This window comes from Lampris incognitus, chromosome 5 (assembly GCF_029633865.1).
Source record: "Lampris incognitus isolate fLamInc1 chromosome 5, fLamInc1.hap2, whole genome shotgun sequence".
In the NCBI taxonomy this organism is placed as follows: domain Eukaryota; kingdom Metazoa; phylum Chordata; class Actinopteri; order Lampriformes; family Lampridae; genus Lampris; species Lampris incognitus.
In genome coordinates this window covers 24,971,335-24,984,909 of record NC_079215.1, presented here as the reverse complement: position 1 = coordinate 24,984,909, position 13,575 = coordinate 24,971,335, and positions in this window count along the sequence as shown.

Here is a 13,575-nt window from a genome sequence, read left to right as displayed (position 1 = left end):
CTTGTAGCCTCTAATATTCCACGTTCACCTTTTAACATTACAGGAAAGGCAGCTGTCTAATGGCATCCTTGCCCTGGTGTGTGTGTGTGTGTGTGTGTGTGTGTGTGTGTGTGTGTGTGTGTGTGTGTGTGTGTGTGTGTGTGTGTGTGTATGTGTGTTTGTGTGTGTGTGTGTGTGTGAGAGCTATTTATATGGTAATGAATCTGAAAGTGCATGTGGAGTGGAGTGGTGCGTGCGTGTGTGTGCGCGCGCGCGGGGGATTGTGTGAGAAGGGGTGAGAGAGCAGAGAGAGAGAGAGAGAGAGGAGAGGAGAGGAGAGGAGAAGAGAGGAGAGGAGAGGAGAGGAGAGGAGAGGAGAGGAGAGGAAAGGAAAGGAAGGGAAAGGAGGGGATGATGTTTTCATCATGAATGGTACAGGTGAACCTCGGCGAGGTGTCTTGTCTTTTCGATTACAGCCAGAAGAACACTCCTCCACCTTCCTTCCGGGGGGACGTTCACCTCTCATCATCTTTCTTGGTAATACCACTGTACTATGGCAAAAAACATTGTTATGCAGGCATACTATCTGCATGACTGAATACGGCTTGCCACATACGTGCTTTATATGTAGCTATATACCTGACCGAAATGACTTTTGGAGGCAAACGTCCAAGTCAGTGAGCGTGTCCAAAGATTTGCATGTCAAGTTTATAATGATGGTATGAATAGTGGGAATGGTCTGTGAATAGTTTGAATAACGAGGGATCAACTGCGGCTAGCGCTGTGCTGCTCCCGCTCTTGGCCACGTAAAAACGTAAAATATCTGTCGTTACAAATGGATCAGTAAAGACGAACTTAAGCTTAGTCCACACGTACACGGATATTTTTCCAAACGGATATTTCCTCCCTCCGTTTTAAAAAAACATCCACATGATCTTCGTTTTACAAAATATCTTCGTACACAAGAGGACGCAAAAAACGACTACAACTGTAGATGGCGATAAAGTCCACGTCAACGATATGTGAAATACCAGAGAAGAACATTCTGAGCATGCGTAGTGAGCTCACTTCCTTTGGCGGTAGTGACTTAAAAAGAAAAACTAGTAGCTAATTGATGTAGCTATTTATTTTTTTATCTATAGTTTATTTGACATCAGTTTCTTCGCATCTATTTATATAGCACCTCTCTGGCACACGGCCCAAGGTACTACGGCGAATCCGAAAGCGAAATGTGATTCGTTCGTGTGGACGGACGACGAGGTAAGTTGCTGCTAAGCGTCGCGTTACAATACATCCGCCAGCTCAGTCTGAGTTGTACTATTTGCTAATATGTTATTATTATGGCCAGATGTTGTTTGTATAAAAAAGGTATTAAAAAAAACATACATCCGCCATTGTTGTTTCGGGCGCGTGCTTATTAAAAAGCACCAATGGGCATGCGCGAATGCGATTAAGCGTTTCCTAAACGCTGCTTTGCACACGGATACACAGAGATCAGTTTTTAAAGATCAGCACTTTAGAAGGCGTTTTAAACAATGGACGAAAGGCGATTTGAAAATTACCCGTGTACATGTGGACTAAACGTTATAATTCGGTATATTCCTTTCTGGATTGGGAAGGAAACTGGAGCGCCCGGAGGAAACCCACATAGGACATGCAAACTCCACACAGAGGACAAGCCGGGATGACCCCCTCAAAGTTGGACTACCCCGGGGCTCGAACCCAGGACCTTCTTGCTGTGAGGTGACCGCGCTAACCACTGTCCCACCCTATACAAGAACAGTCCAAAGACATGCAGGTCAGGTGAATTGGACGTACTAAATTGTCACTGTGTGTGTGTGTGTGTGTGTGTGTGTGTGTGTGTGTGTGTGTGTGTGTGTGTGTGTGAGATGACCTGGCGGCCTGTCCAGGGTGTCTCCCCGCCTGCCGTCCAATGTCTGCTGGAATAGGCTGCAGCATCCCCGCGACCCTGAGAGCAGGATAAGCGGTTTGGATAATGGATGGATAGATGGATGGATTGGGGTGGTTACCATTTTAATTGGCTGCCTACAGTGCACATAAAACTGGATCCGGCTAAAAACCTTTATTGCACGTCAGTTTCATCTCTCGTGATACTCCTTTGGATGTTGTTCATTGTGCAATAGACAAATGCGTCCAATACGTGTATAATATTTTAACATAGGCAAGGTTTCTTTGTGGAGTTCTTTGTGGAGTTCTCCCTCATTCAAGTCTAGTGTGTGAGGATGGAGGGTGTCGTATATTGTCGCACTGTTTGTAAAGCCCTTCGAGACTACCTGGTGATTTTGGGCTGCACAAATAAACTTGACTTGATTTGACTTGGGAGAGACGTATATGGTTGAATAACTGGAGCCAAAAATGACTCAAAAGACATGCCGTCTATGCTGGTGATTAACGTTCTGCTGTCGTTTTCCAAACGCATCGACATTAATTCAAGTGTTGCACCCGACAGAGACGTCCAATAAAACAGAGGAATAACAGCCAGTTTTAGCAGCTGCCGGATGAACAGCCTCCCAAAACTGGAGCCAAAGCTGTGTTGGCTCCAGCTTTGCACTGACCTGAGCTGTGCACTGTTCAACACCTCTCCTGCAACCTGCTTCTCTGTGCTGATTTGTTAGACATGCACGTAAAAAGGTCATATCTCGGTTAGAGAGAGAGAGAGACTCACTGCTGAGTTGTTCTGCTCAACCAGTCATCCAAGCTTTGACAGCTGGATCGGGGTTGTTTTGAGTTCCTAGGTTGAAGTGTATAAACACAAACGGCTGATACTATTACTGAAGGACTATGATTCATGACACATCAGCCACCTTTTATTTATTTAGCTGTCTAAAATTTCCTGTCCCGCTCAGGAAAAAAAATAACCCTTTACTCTGCAACTGTCCAAAATCCGAATGAGCAGAGGTATGGCGGGATGTGGGTCAGAGAGGTGAAATGGATCAGACAAATAGGTGGGAAAATGTATGAGTTGGAAAGAGGAGGTGAGATGGATGGATGACAATATGTTATTTTCACTTCAGAGGATGAGAGATGCTAGAGAGCTGCTGCAGCTCAAGCACGAGTGTACACACACACACACACACACACACACACACACACACACACACACACACACACACACACACACACACACACACACACACACACACACACACTCACTCCTTTCCCAGCTTTTATCGTTCAATAACCTGACATGCCTAAGAATCATAGAGCCTAAAGCCAGAGGTATTGATACGATAATAGTTAAAGGTTTTTTTTGTGTGTGGCATTTTTAGCCTTGCTATGATAGGACAGAAGGGATAGACAGGAGACATATAGTGAGGAGCACAGGGGAAGACTTGCAGCAAAGTTTCTGAGCTGCTTTCAAACTTGGGATGCTGCGATCAGGCCTGAGCCAGTATGGTAGATGCTTAACTGGTTAAGCCAACAGGATACCCCACAACAGTAGCTGAAGTACTTGTATTGAGGTGTGAGTGTCTATCTGGTTGCTTGTGTGTAGTCAAGCTATGCGTTTGATTGATGCCCTTCCGTTGCTATTCTAACCTCAGGTAGTCCAGGTATCACACTGACTTTGTCTCTCTCTTTTTTTTCCCCTGTGCGTGTGTTTGTGCGCGTGCGTGTGTGTGTACGTGTTCACGCATGCATGTACAGGTTTACTGAGTACACAAGTGTTTGTGTGCTTGTGTCAGGGTGTATGTATAAATGTGTTTGGGGATGTTTGTGCGAGAGCACGTGCACATTTGTGTGTGTCGTTCTGTGTATTGCCTCCGCTATCTAAAATGGCATCTTCTTGGTCTTGTCCCTCATTACTGTGTGTGTGTGTGTGTGTGTGTGTGTGTGTGTGTGTGTGTGTGTGTGTGTGTGTGTGTGTGTGTGTGTGTGTGTGTGTGTGTGTGTGTGTGTGTGTGTGTGTGTGTGTGTGTGTGTGTGTGTGTGTGTGTCTTAATGTGTGTACGTTTTGTATAATGAAGGAAACTGGCGTTTGGGAAAACCAATTACCACAGGTAAATAACATAACCCTTCGGTCTAAGATTTAGCTAAACAATGAATTTATATAGAGGAAAACCTCCCCTGACACAGACACACACACGCGCACGCGCACGCACGCACACACACACACATATACCCACCCACATGTTCCCCCTGGGACTGAGTGTAATGATGAGGCTGGTCTGGAATGGTTTGATAACTAATAAAACAGAGATTTCTGGGGATAGTAAGAAAGAGAAAATTAAAGTGTTTTAGTGCACAAACTCTAATTAAAACGCCGCAGTTTTGTGGTATGCGGCAGAGAGGAGAAAGAGAGAGGAGATGGATGAGAGGAAAGAGGAGCACGACTGAGGGATGGCACGACAGAAAGAGAGAGAGAGAGAAAGAAAGAAAGAAAGGGAGAGGGAGGGGATGGGGCATGGACTGAGGAATATCATATTTTCACAGGACTTTTCCTCATTTAAAATCTCCATTGGCCATTCCCTCCCTTTCTATTTGTTTTCCACCCTTCCAGCCTACCTTGGCAGCCTCTGGTCCTCTACAGCACACTGCCTCTGTGTGTGCGTGTGTGTGTGTGTGTGTGTGTGTGTGTGTGTGTGTGTGCGTGTGCGTGCATATGTGTGTGTGCCCTTGCAAGTGCAGCTTGTGTGTTAAAGCATATGTGTATGTGTGTGTGTGTGTGTGTGTGTGTGTGTGTGTGTGTGTGTGTGTGTGTGTGTGTATGCTGGCACTTGATTAAGCCTGTGAATTTATTAATTACAGTATTTTGTCATTCATCCAGGTTCTACCAGTCGCTTCAGTGGACACACTCTCAATGTCGCCCCTTTTGCTACCACCCCGCCTTTTTCTTTTTATTTGCCACCACAACTTCTTTCTCAACCCCGAAATAGAGTAACGGAGAAACAACAACATCTCTTTTTTTTATTTATATCTAGCTAGGTATCAATCCAGGACGTTTCTTGGCCTGTCCATCTTTAACAGGGTATTAGACATAGACGGAGACATAGATCTTAATCAGACTAATCCCGGATTACAACTCAGTTATGAGGCTCAATATATTGTGTATTTGTGTCCCTGTGAAGATACTTGTGATACTGTGAAGATACTCTGAAGATACTCGTGTATATGAAATGTGACATTGCAGTGCACATTAATCAGTTTAATAGAAGAAAAATTGAGAAAGCTGACATGTGTGTCTTTCTGTTCTTGCTAGCCCAAAGACCCCGAAAGCAACATGTTATACTCCAATTTTCAGTTCTTTGTCAAGGGCTTTGTGCACTGTGCTTGGGTATTCGATGTATGTACTTGTGGGAATGTGTATTAGTGACTCACATACAAACACATACATGACCCCCTTCTCCTGTCTGTTTGGCACATGGCTTTATAATTATTGCATGACTGGACACACACAATGCAGCCATTTAAGTAACCTACAACAAACAAAGCACTGACCCAGATGTCTGTTGTTGTTGCATGTCGCCAGCCAGACAATAAGCACACACACACACACACACACACACACACACACACACACACACACACGCACAGCTTTGTCTTCCTCAATCTGTGGGGACCCCTTATTGACTACATTCATTCCTGGGCCTAACCTAAACCGTGTGAACTACTGAAATATATGCCTAACTAGGGATGCACCAACACCACTGTTTTTCAGACCAAGTACAAGTACGGGTACCTACATCTGGGTACTAGCTGATACCGGGTACCAATATGAGTACTTAATAATACCATTACAGTTCTAACAGTGAGTTTAAAAAGGTTTTATTTTCATCCGATGTTCCTCACTGTCTGACTGTAATAAATTGAACATACATATAGAACATAATGTTGGTGACATTGTAACATTCAACTTTGTGTTTTCCTGAACAAACATGGCACTGTGGCTGTTGCAGCTAGAAAAGCGCTATATAAATGCAATCCATCCATCCAGCCACTGCCACACATTCCACTTAAATGTAACCTGTATCGCACATTCAGTGGCTTTCAGTGCAACATAAAACTGCAGTGATATGTTATCATTAGTGCCAGGCACGGACGCGGCGCGTCATGTGGGCGGGGCGGGGCGGGGCGGGGCGGGGCGGGGCGGAGCGGGTTTGTTTACCTGCTACACCAATTGTGTCTGTGTTGCGTGTGGTTGCATGCCAGCCGTGTTTTCTAAGGAGTTTTCTGAGGAGATTTCTGCGTGCATATCGAGTTTTGCCAAATGATAATGCACTTGGTTTTGCAGGGTTTGGAGGCGTAGGCTATATTAACTGGTACTGAATTAATCAAGTAGATCATTTTAACCTCAGGATCATGGATACACATTGATTTGATTTATTTATTTTAATGTGCAATGAAAAAAACCCGCAAGGTTGCATTGCTGAGTCGCATTGCCTCTGGTACAATAAGGTATTTATTTTGATCATTTTTAAACATATTGTACTCGTTGTTTACACAGTTCAACAACCCGTTGAAGCAGATGTGGAGCAGAAAACGAGGCTGGCACGCAACCACAAGCAACAGACGCAGTGTAGCAGGTAAATAAAACCACTCCACTCACATGACGCGCCGCGTCCGTGCCTGGGCTGTCTGCACTCATCCAAGTTACACATGCTTGTAATTTTGTCATTTCCTGTTCCGTTTGGACAAATTACACATCGACGTGTTCGTCTGTCTGGGGCAATCTCATCCTCTTCCTGTAAAAATGGCGAAAAAACTCACCGCTGTAGTGGACTATATGGACAAAATTCACCATAATCGGTTGGCATTCTGGGTTAGGTAGACACGGGCCCTTTAAGAAAGGGTTTCCAGGTTGACAGGGTTGGGAGCAGTGCCATGTTGCTCGGTTTGTGATTTTTGTACATAACACACGCGTTCTAGTAGTCAATGAGGAAAATTGTCCATCTTTACTTTCCTGCAATTTCCACACCGCTCACTTTTCACATTTTCAAAAGGAATTGTCTAATCAGGTTTGGGTGTGGTTGAATCGGAGTAATTTTACGAGTACTAGTACATGAGGACAGTATCGGTTAAAGGTTAGACATTACCCCTTTCACACTGTCCAAAAAACTCGCTAACATCCGCCTTTCACGGCAGTTCGTGAAATAGTCACAACATTTAATCTGTTGACTCGTGTACATGGAGATGAATTTTCAATTTTTTCGTGACATTCAGCACGACTTTTAAACTTGTTGAGGATCGTGGGTAGGCTAACGTAGCTTTCTGCTATTGAAACTAACCCTAACCCTAACAGTTAATCACAACATTTTGTCCTTGTTTTTATTTCTTTATTTTACTTTGATCAGTCCGGTGGGCGGGCGGGCTGGACAGGATCCATCGCATATCGACCTGTGGATTTTAAAGACATCTTTAACATTTCTCAACACAAAAACACGAAAGTGTCCTTGATATCTCAACAATATGACAGGCTAGTGTTATGCCCATCTGTTTTCATTATTTCTCCTTTGATTCTGAGAAATCAAGCTTGTTTTGGTCCGTTTCAATAGCGGAAGGCTACGTTAGCCTACCCATGATCATCAGCGAGTTTAAAAGTCGTGCTGAGTTTCACGAAAAAAATGGAAAATTAGTGTCCATGTACACGAATGAATAGATTAAATGTCGTGACTATTTCACGAACTGCCGTGAGACTAGAGTTGGGTATCGTTCGAAATTTTTTTATACCGATACCAATACTGCCAATTCGATACGATACCTAAACAATACTTTTCCGATACTATATATTATGAAAACCTTATATCAGCAAACTTCTTTTCTATACAACGAGCACCATAATTCATTGACACATTGTGTTATTTTGGTTCTGTACTCTGGCACTTAGAGATCGAAAGTGAGGTCAACAATGACAATGAGGTCAACGTGCAGACTGACATCTTTAATGTATGTGAGCCTATTTATATACACTCACCGGCCACTTTATTAGGCACACCTGTCCAACTGCTTGTTAACGCAAATTTCTAATCAGCCAATTACATGGCAGCAACTCAATGCATTTAGGCATGTAGACATGGTCAAGACGATCTGCTGCAGTTCAAACTGAGCATCAGAATGGGGAAGAAAGGTGATTTAAGTGACTTTGAACGTGGCATGGTTGTTGGTGCCAGACGGGCTGGTCTGAGTATTTCAGAAACTGCTGATCTACTGGGATTTTCACACACAACCATCTCTAGGGTTTACATAGAATGGTCCGAAGAAGAGAAAATATCCAGTGAGCGGCAGTTCTGTGGGCAAAAATGCCTTGTTGATGCCAGAGGTCAGAGGAGAATGGCCAGACTGGTTCGAGCTGATAGAAAGGCAACAGTAACTCAAATAACGACTCATTACAACCGAGGTATTAGTCCATGGGCCAGAGCCCAAAATTTCCTATTTCGGTACACTCAAGGTGGCAAAACTTACTTATAATTTTTGAAAGGATCCATGTCTGTAGATGATATTTTGGTATGATAACCATTCCTGAGTGGCAGCTGTATCACAGTTATCAGCTCATGAAGTTAACCACCCGCTAAACTAAATTGCATTTTAGACGCTGGTGCATATCCTGGTTTAGCCTCATGGTCAGGACATTTTTCAATGTTCTATAATATTGTCTTTGGTATCATTTTAAAGGGGACCTTCTTAGCTTTCATTCAAGCCCTGTTGTGGATATTTCTCACAAATATAGAGGTCACTTGAGCTCTTCAACCCGTCAATAACACACATCTTTCTGCAATTTTCGCCTAAACTATATACTTTCTTTTAGCCCTGTGGCATCTAGGAATATCAGGGACACAAAACACAAAAACTGGAATACTCACAGGACTGTAAAGATTCAGGAAATGTATAATATACCCATACTATTTCATTGTGTGAGGTGATTGTGAACCTTAAATTAGAAGGGCATTATTACTAAGAAACTAACTAGACCAAAGCCAGTTAGTCCATGGGTCAGACCAGATATCGATATAACCCAAGGTGACACAACTTCACTGGTGCCATTTTATTTGGTACACTAACAGAAGTAAAATAATACATGATAACCTTTCCAAATGAGCAGCTATTTCATTTTTCTTTCAGGAAACCTGTTTCTGTGCCTCTCACGATTGCGTATTTGCCCAGATTTTTACAAATATAGCATTTCAACACCCCTGGTACTGATTAGCCTAGCTTAAACTCTGGGACAGTTCTTAGTTGGCCAACAACCAAGGATAACCAGTACTGTGTACTTCCATTCATTGTGCTAAGCTAGGCTAACGTGCCTCCAGATAGCTTTCTACTAAACACATATAGAGGAAACTGGTATCTATCTTCTTGTCTCACTCTGGAGAAGATTGTAAGCTAATTTCCCATAATGTTAGCATGTTCTTTTAATGTATATGTTAATATGATTAGTTAAAGTGGCTACGAGGAACTTTCATCTTGTGTTGATTTTAGCGGCCTCATGTGGACAAAATACAGCTGTTGCATAGCAACTAGGTAATGTATCTATTTGTGGCTATGTAAGATAAATAATGGTAATATGACGCTGGTGAAGCAAAGTAAACTTTGTTTTAGTAGTGTTCATACACCTAAGTTACATGTATTTGTTTGTATGTGGCAGGTGAAAACTGACTGAATATGGCCACTGGTGAACAAGCAAGTTTTTACCCAATACCAAAGCGCCCACGGGTGGAGTGCATTATCCACTGTTCTGATGATACAGATAAGCTGGTTTCACTACAAAGTGTCGACTCATGGAGAACTCTGCTCAGGGCAGCTCAGATACGAAATCATGCACCAGTTTTGAAACTGTCAAAAGACATTCCTGAGGGACAGATTCCAGCAATCTACTACCACAGAAAGTGTCGCAGTATCTTCACTATGAAGCAAATTCTTGATGGCCTCCTTGCAAAAGAAAAGAAAAGTTGTGTCTCTGCTGAAGAGAAACAATCTAAGAGAGTAGCTCGACATGCTCCAAGTACATCTAGGACTTATGATGCAGAGTGCATATTTTGTCAGAAAAACAGCAAATATTCCAAGAGACAGAATACGAGAGAAGTACTGGTGCAGTGTCGAGAACTGCGAGCTGATGCAAAGATCAGGAGTGCAGCCACAAAGAAAAGGGCCAGCAGAATCCTTGCCATTGTGAGTAGAGACCTTGTAGCAGCTGAAGGGCACTACCACAGGTCATGCTATAGACTTAACACCAAAGAAGAGGTTTCCAAAGGAGAGGTTGCCAGCAATGAAGATGATGATGCTGCAGCCCAGTATGAAGCTGCTGTGAATAAGGCATACAATGAGCTGTTCCTCTTCATCAGGATGGAGCTTTTTGGCAATCCTCAAGTGATGACAATGACTGATCTCTCTTCTAGACTGGTAGCTTCAATGAACTCCCAAGGCATTGCCCAAGTCAAGGAATCAACCAAGAAGCACATAAGGCGAAACCTGGAGAGTGAGTTTGCTGGAGCCTTGCAGATATTCCCTGATGAGAAAGGAAAATTCCTTCTCTATCCCGATAACTTGTCCATGAGGGAACTTGCCAAAGAAAATCAGTCTCTCAAAAGGGAGCTGCAGACCCTGAAAAGTGTCAGTGCACAAGATGTTATAGCCAAAGCAGCCATCAAATTGAGAGCAGACATTAAAAGTCAAGATGTTCCTCAAACCTGGCCGCCTGAAGTCAAACCAGAAGCAGAATGTCCTACCATTCCAGAGTCGCTCATTATCTTCCTGTACTCTCTACTCACAGGCTCAAATGATCCTGATCATGCATCCCAGAGAGTGCAGTGCCTTCTGCAGTCATTTGGCCATGACATAGTATATGCAGTGACATGTGGAAATACCAAGCCTTCCAAGCACATTGTTCTGCCATTCAGTGTCAAATCGTTGACAGGAAATGTAGAGTTGATAAACATCCTCAACCGACTTGGTCACAGTGTGTCCTATTCACAGATGGAAGAGATCAACACTGCCCTGTGTCTCCAGAAACTCTCATCATCAGGGAGTGGCATTGCCCTTCCAGCTAACATCCATCCTGGCATATTCACAACTTTAGCCTGGGACAATATCGACCGTCTTGAAGAAACTGTCAGTGGTGAGGGAACATCTCACAGAGTCAATGGGATTGCTGTGCAAGCAAAGCCAGTCAACCCACTTCCTGTCCAACCCATGCCCACTGTTCCCAAAACAAAGAAGAGAAGCATTGATGGACCCCCACCAATGTTACCAACTTACAATGCTGGACAACGGGTAGGGCCACCACAAAGCAAAAAGTCAGATGCCGATACTGCAGCCAATACTAAGCTTGCCAGAGAGAAAAACCTTCTTTGGGTCCTAGCACGCATGTCACAACAAGAAGAACAGTCAGTCAGCAGCTGGACAGGCTTCAACATCCTGACTCGAGGAGAGATGACGGTCATCCCCGACAATATAGGCTATCTGCCTACCATCAATGCTCCAGCGACACAAATGTCTACTGTCAACGAGGTGCCTAACCAGTCACTGAGCATCATGCAGTGCTTAGGCCTGAGGAAGATTGTCTGTGTCTTTGACCAAGCCCTGTATGCGAAGGCTGTCGAGCTCACATGGAAACACCACGACAAGTTCCATGATATCATCGTTAGGCTTGGGGTATTCCACACCATCTGCACACTGCTGGCAATAATAGGAAAGCGTTTCCAAGATGCTGGACTCAAAGACCTCTGCATTGAGTCTGGCATGATTGCAGAAGGCTCAATTGCTGGTGTTATGGATGGCCGCAAGTACAACAGGGCAGTGCGACTACACAAGCTCCTGTATGAGGCTCTCATGCGACTGATCTTGAATGGTTTCCTGTCCTGGTTGGAAGAAACTCACAGGAATGACATGGTTCACCTGAATGAGACACTGAAGACCATTGACAGCCTTGGGAAAGAAGTCTCACAACATGCTTTGAAGGAGGTCCTCGAGAACAGCTCTTGTACACGCATCATGGATCTATTTGAAGTCTACCGTGAGTTCCTTAGAGGTGGAAACGGCAGCCTCTCGAACTTCTGGATGTCCTATTTGGACATGGTTGAAATCTTGTTGGGGCTCATCCGAGCATCCAGAGAGGGAGACTGGATGCTACAATTGGCTAGCATTCGAGCAATGATCCCATGGTGCTTTGCTTATGACAGGATGAATTATGCACGCTACCTCCCCTACTACTACGCCCAGATGTCTGAGCTGCCCATCACACACCCAGATGTGTACACAGAATTCATGGAAGGAGGCTTCTCAGTCCAACTGGGCTCCACCAATCCCTTTGGCTGAATCCCTGTTGACCAAGCTATAGAAGAAACGGTGAACAAAGACACCCAAACAGCTGGAGGGACAAAGGGATTCAGCTTGAAGCCAGGAGCTGTGACCAAATATTATCTCACAGCTGAGTATAGAAGCATGTACCTCAGACAGCTGAGAGACCTGACAGGTCAAGGCAGGTGCAAATGGTCTCATCCAGATCTACAGAGTCCAAGGATCAAGAGAGATGAAGCAGATGTCCAGTCTCTCATGGACCTTATGGAGAATAACTGGCTCAATCCTATGTCCCCTGATGAGATTGATTTGGTTAGCCTCTCCACTGGCAACATGGCTCCACCTGATGTGACCATAGATCTTGAGAAAGGAGAAGAGGCCTACCAAGCATTCCAGCAAACAAGGTTAGATGCAGACCCACCACCTGTGAAATTCCACGACAAGATGACCAAGCAAAGTCTGAAAACATTCTCCAGTGTCAGCACAAAACAAGCTCATGGAAAGAAAGCACAGGATGTGGTTCTGAAGGCAGATAGAAACCTTTTCAGTCACATGATCCTGGTGGCTGAAAGCAGGAAGGTGAATCTGAAGGATGTCCTTGGCTACCCATTGGGCCCACTACCATGGGCACTGGCAAATGCTGATGGGTCCTTACGAAAAACAAACAAGGCTGCACTTGCCAGAGAGCTTGAAAAGAATGTATCTCCTGCAGAAGACATCCCAATCCCATCTACTTCCATCATTGATGGGATGAGCCTGGTCCAAAAAATGAATGGCAACAACAAAACCTTTGCACAGGTGGCAGAGTCAGCCTTGACCCAGGTCCTCCATGAAGGAGCACAGAGTGGGAGGATTGATGTTGTTTTTGATGTCTATCACCAGACTTCGATCAAAGATGCTGAACGACTGAACCGGGGTGGAGACATCACTCTCCAGTACAAGAATCTTGCAGGGGGACACCACGTCCAGCAGTGGAGAAAATTTCTGTGCAGTTCCTCCAACAAGACCAGTCTCATCAAGTTTCTGGTGGAAGAGTGGAAACTCCCACGATACAGAGCTATGCTGCATGGCAAGGTGTTGTACATGACCTGTGAGGAAACCTGCTACAAGTTGACAGAAGATGGGTGTGAGGAAGCAGCAGAACTGCACTCCACACATGAAGAAGCTGACACCCGTCTGCTCTTGCATGCATTGCATGCAGCAAATGCGGGCTCAAAGTCAGTTATCATCACAGCTGAGGACACTGATGTCATGGTGCTTTGTCTTGGCTTCCAGAAGGACATCACCTGTCCCATCTACCAGAAGTGTGGGACTCAGAACCGCACACGGTTTGTCGACATCACCAAA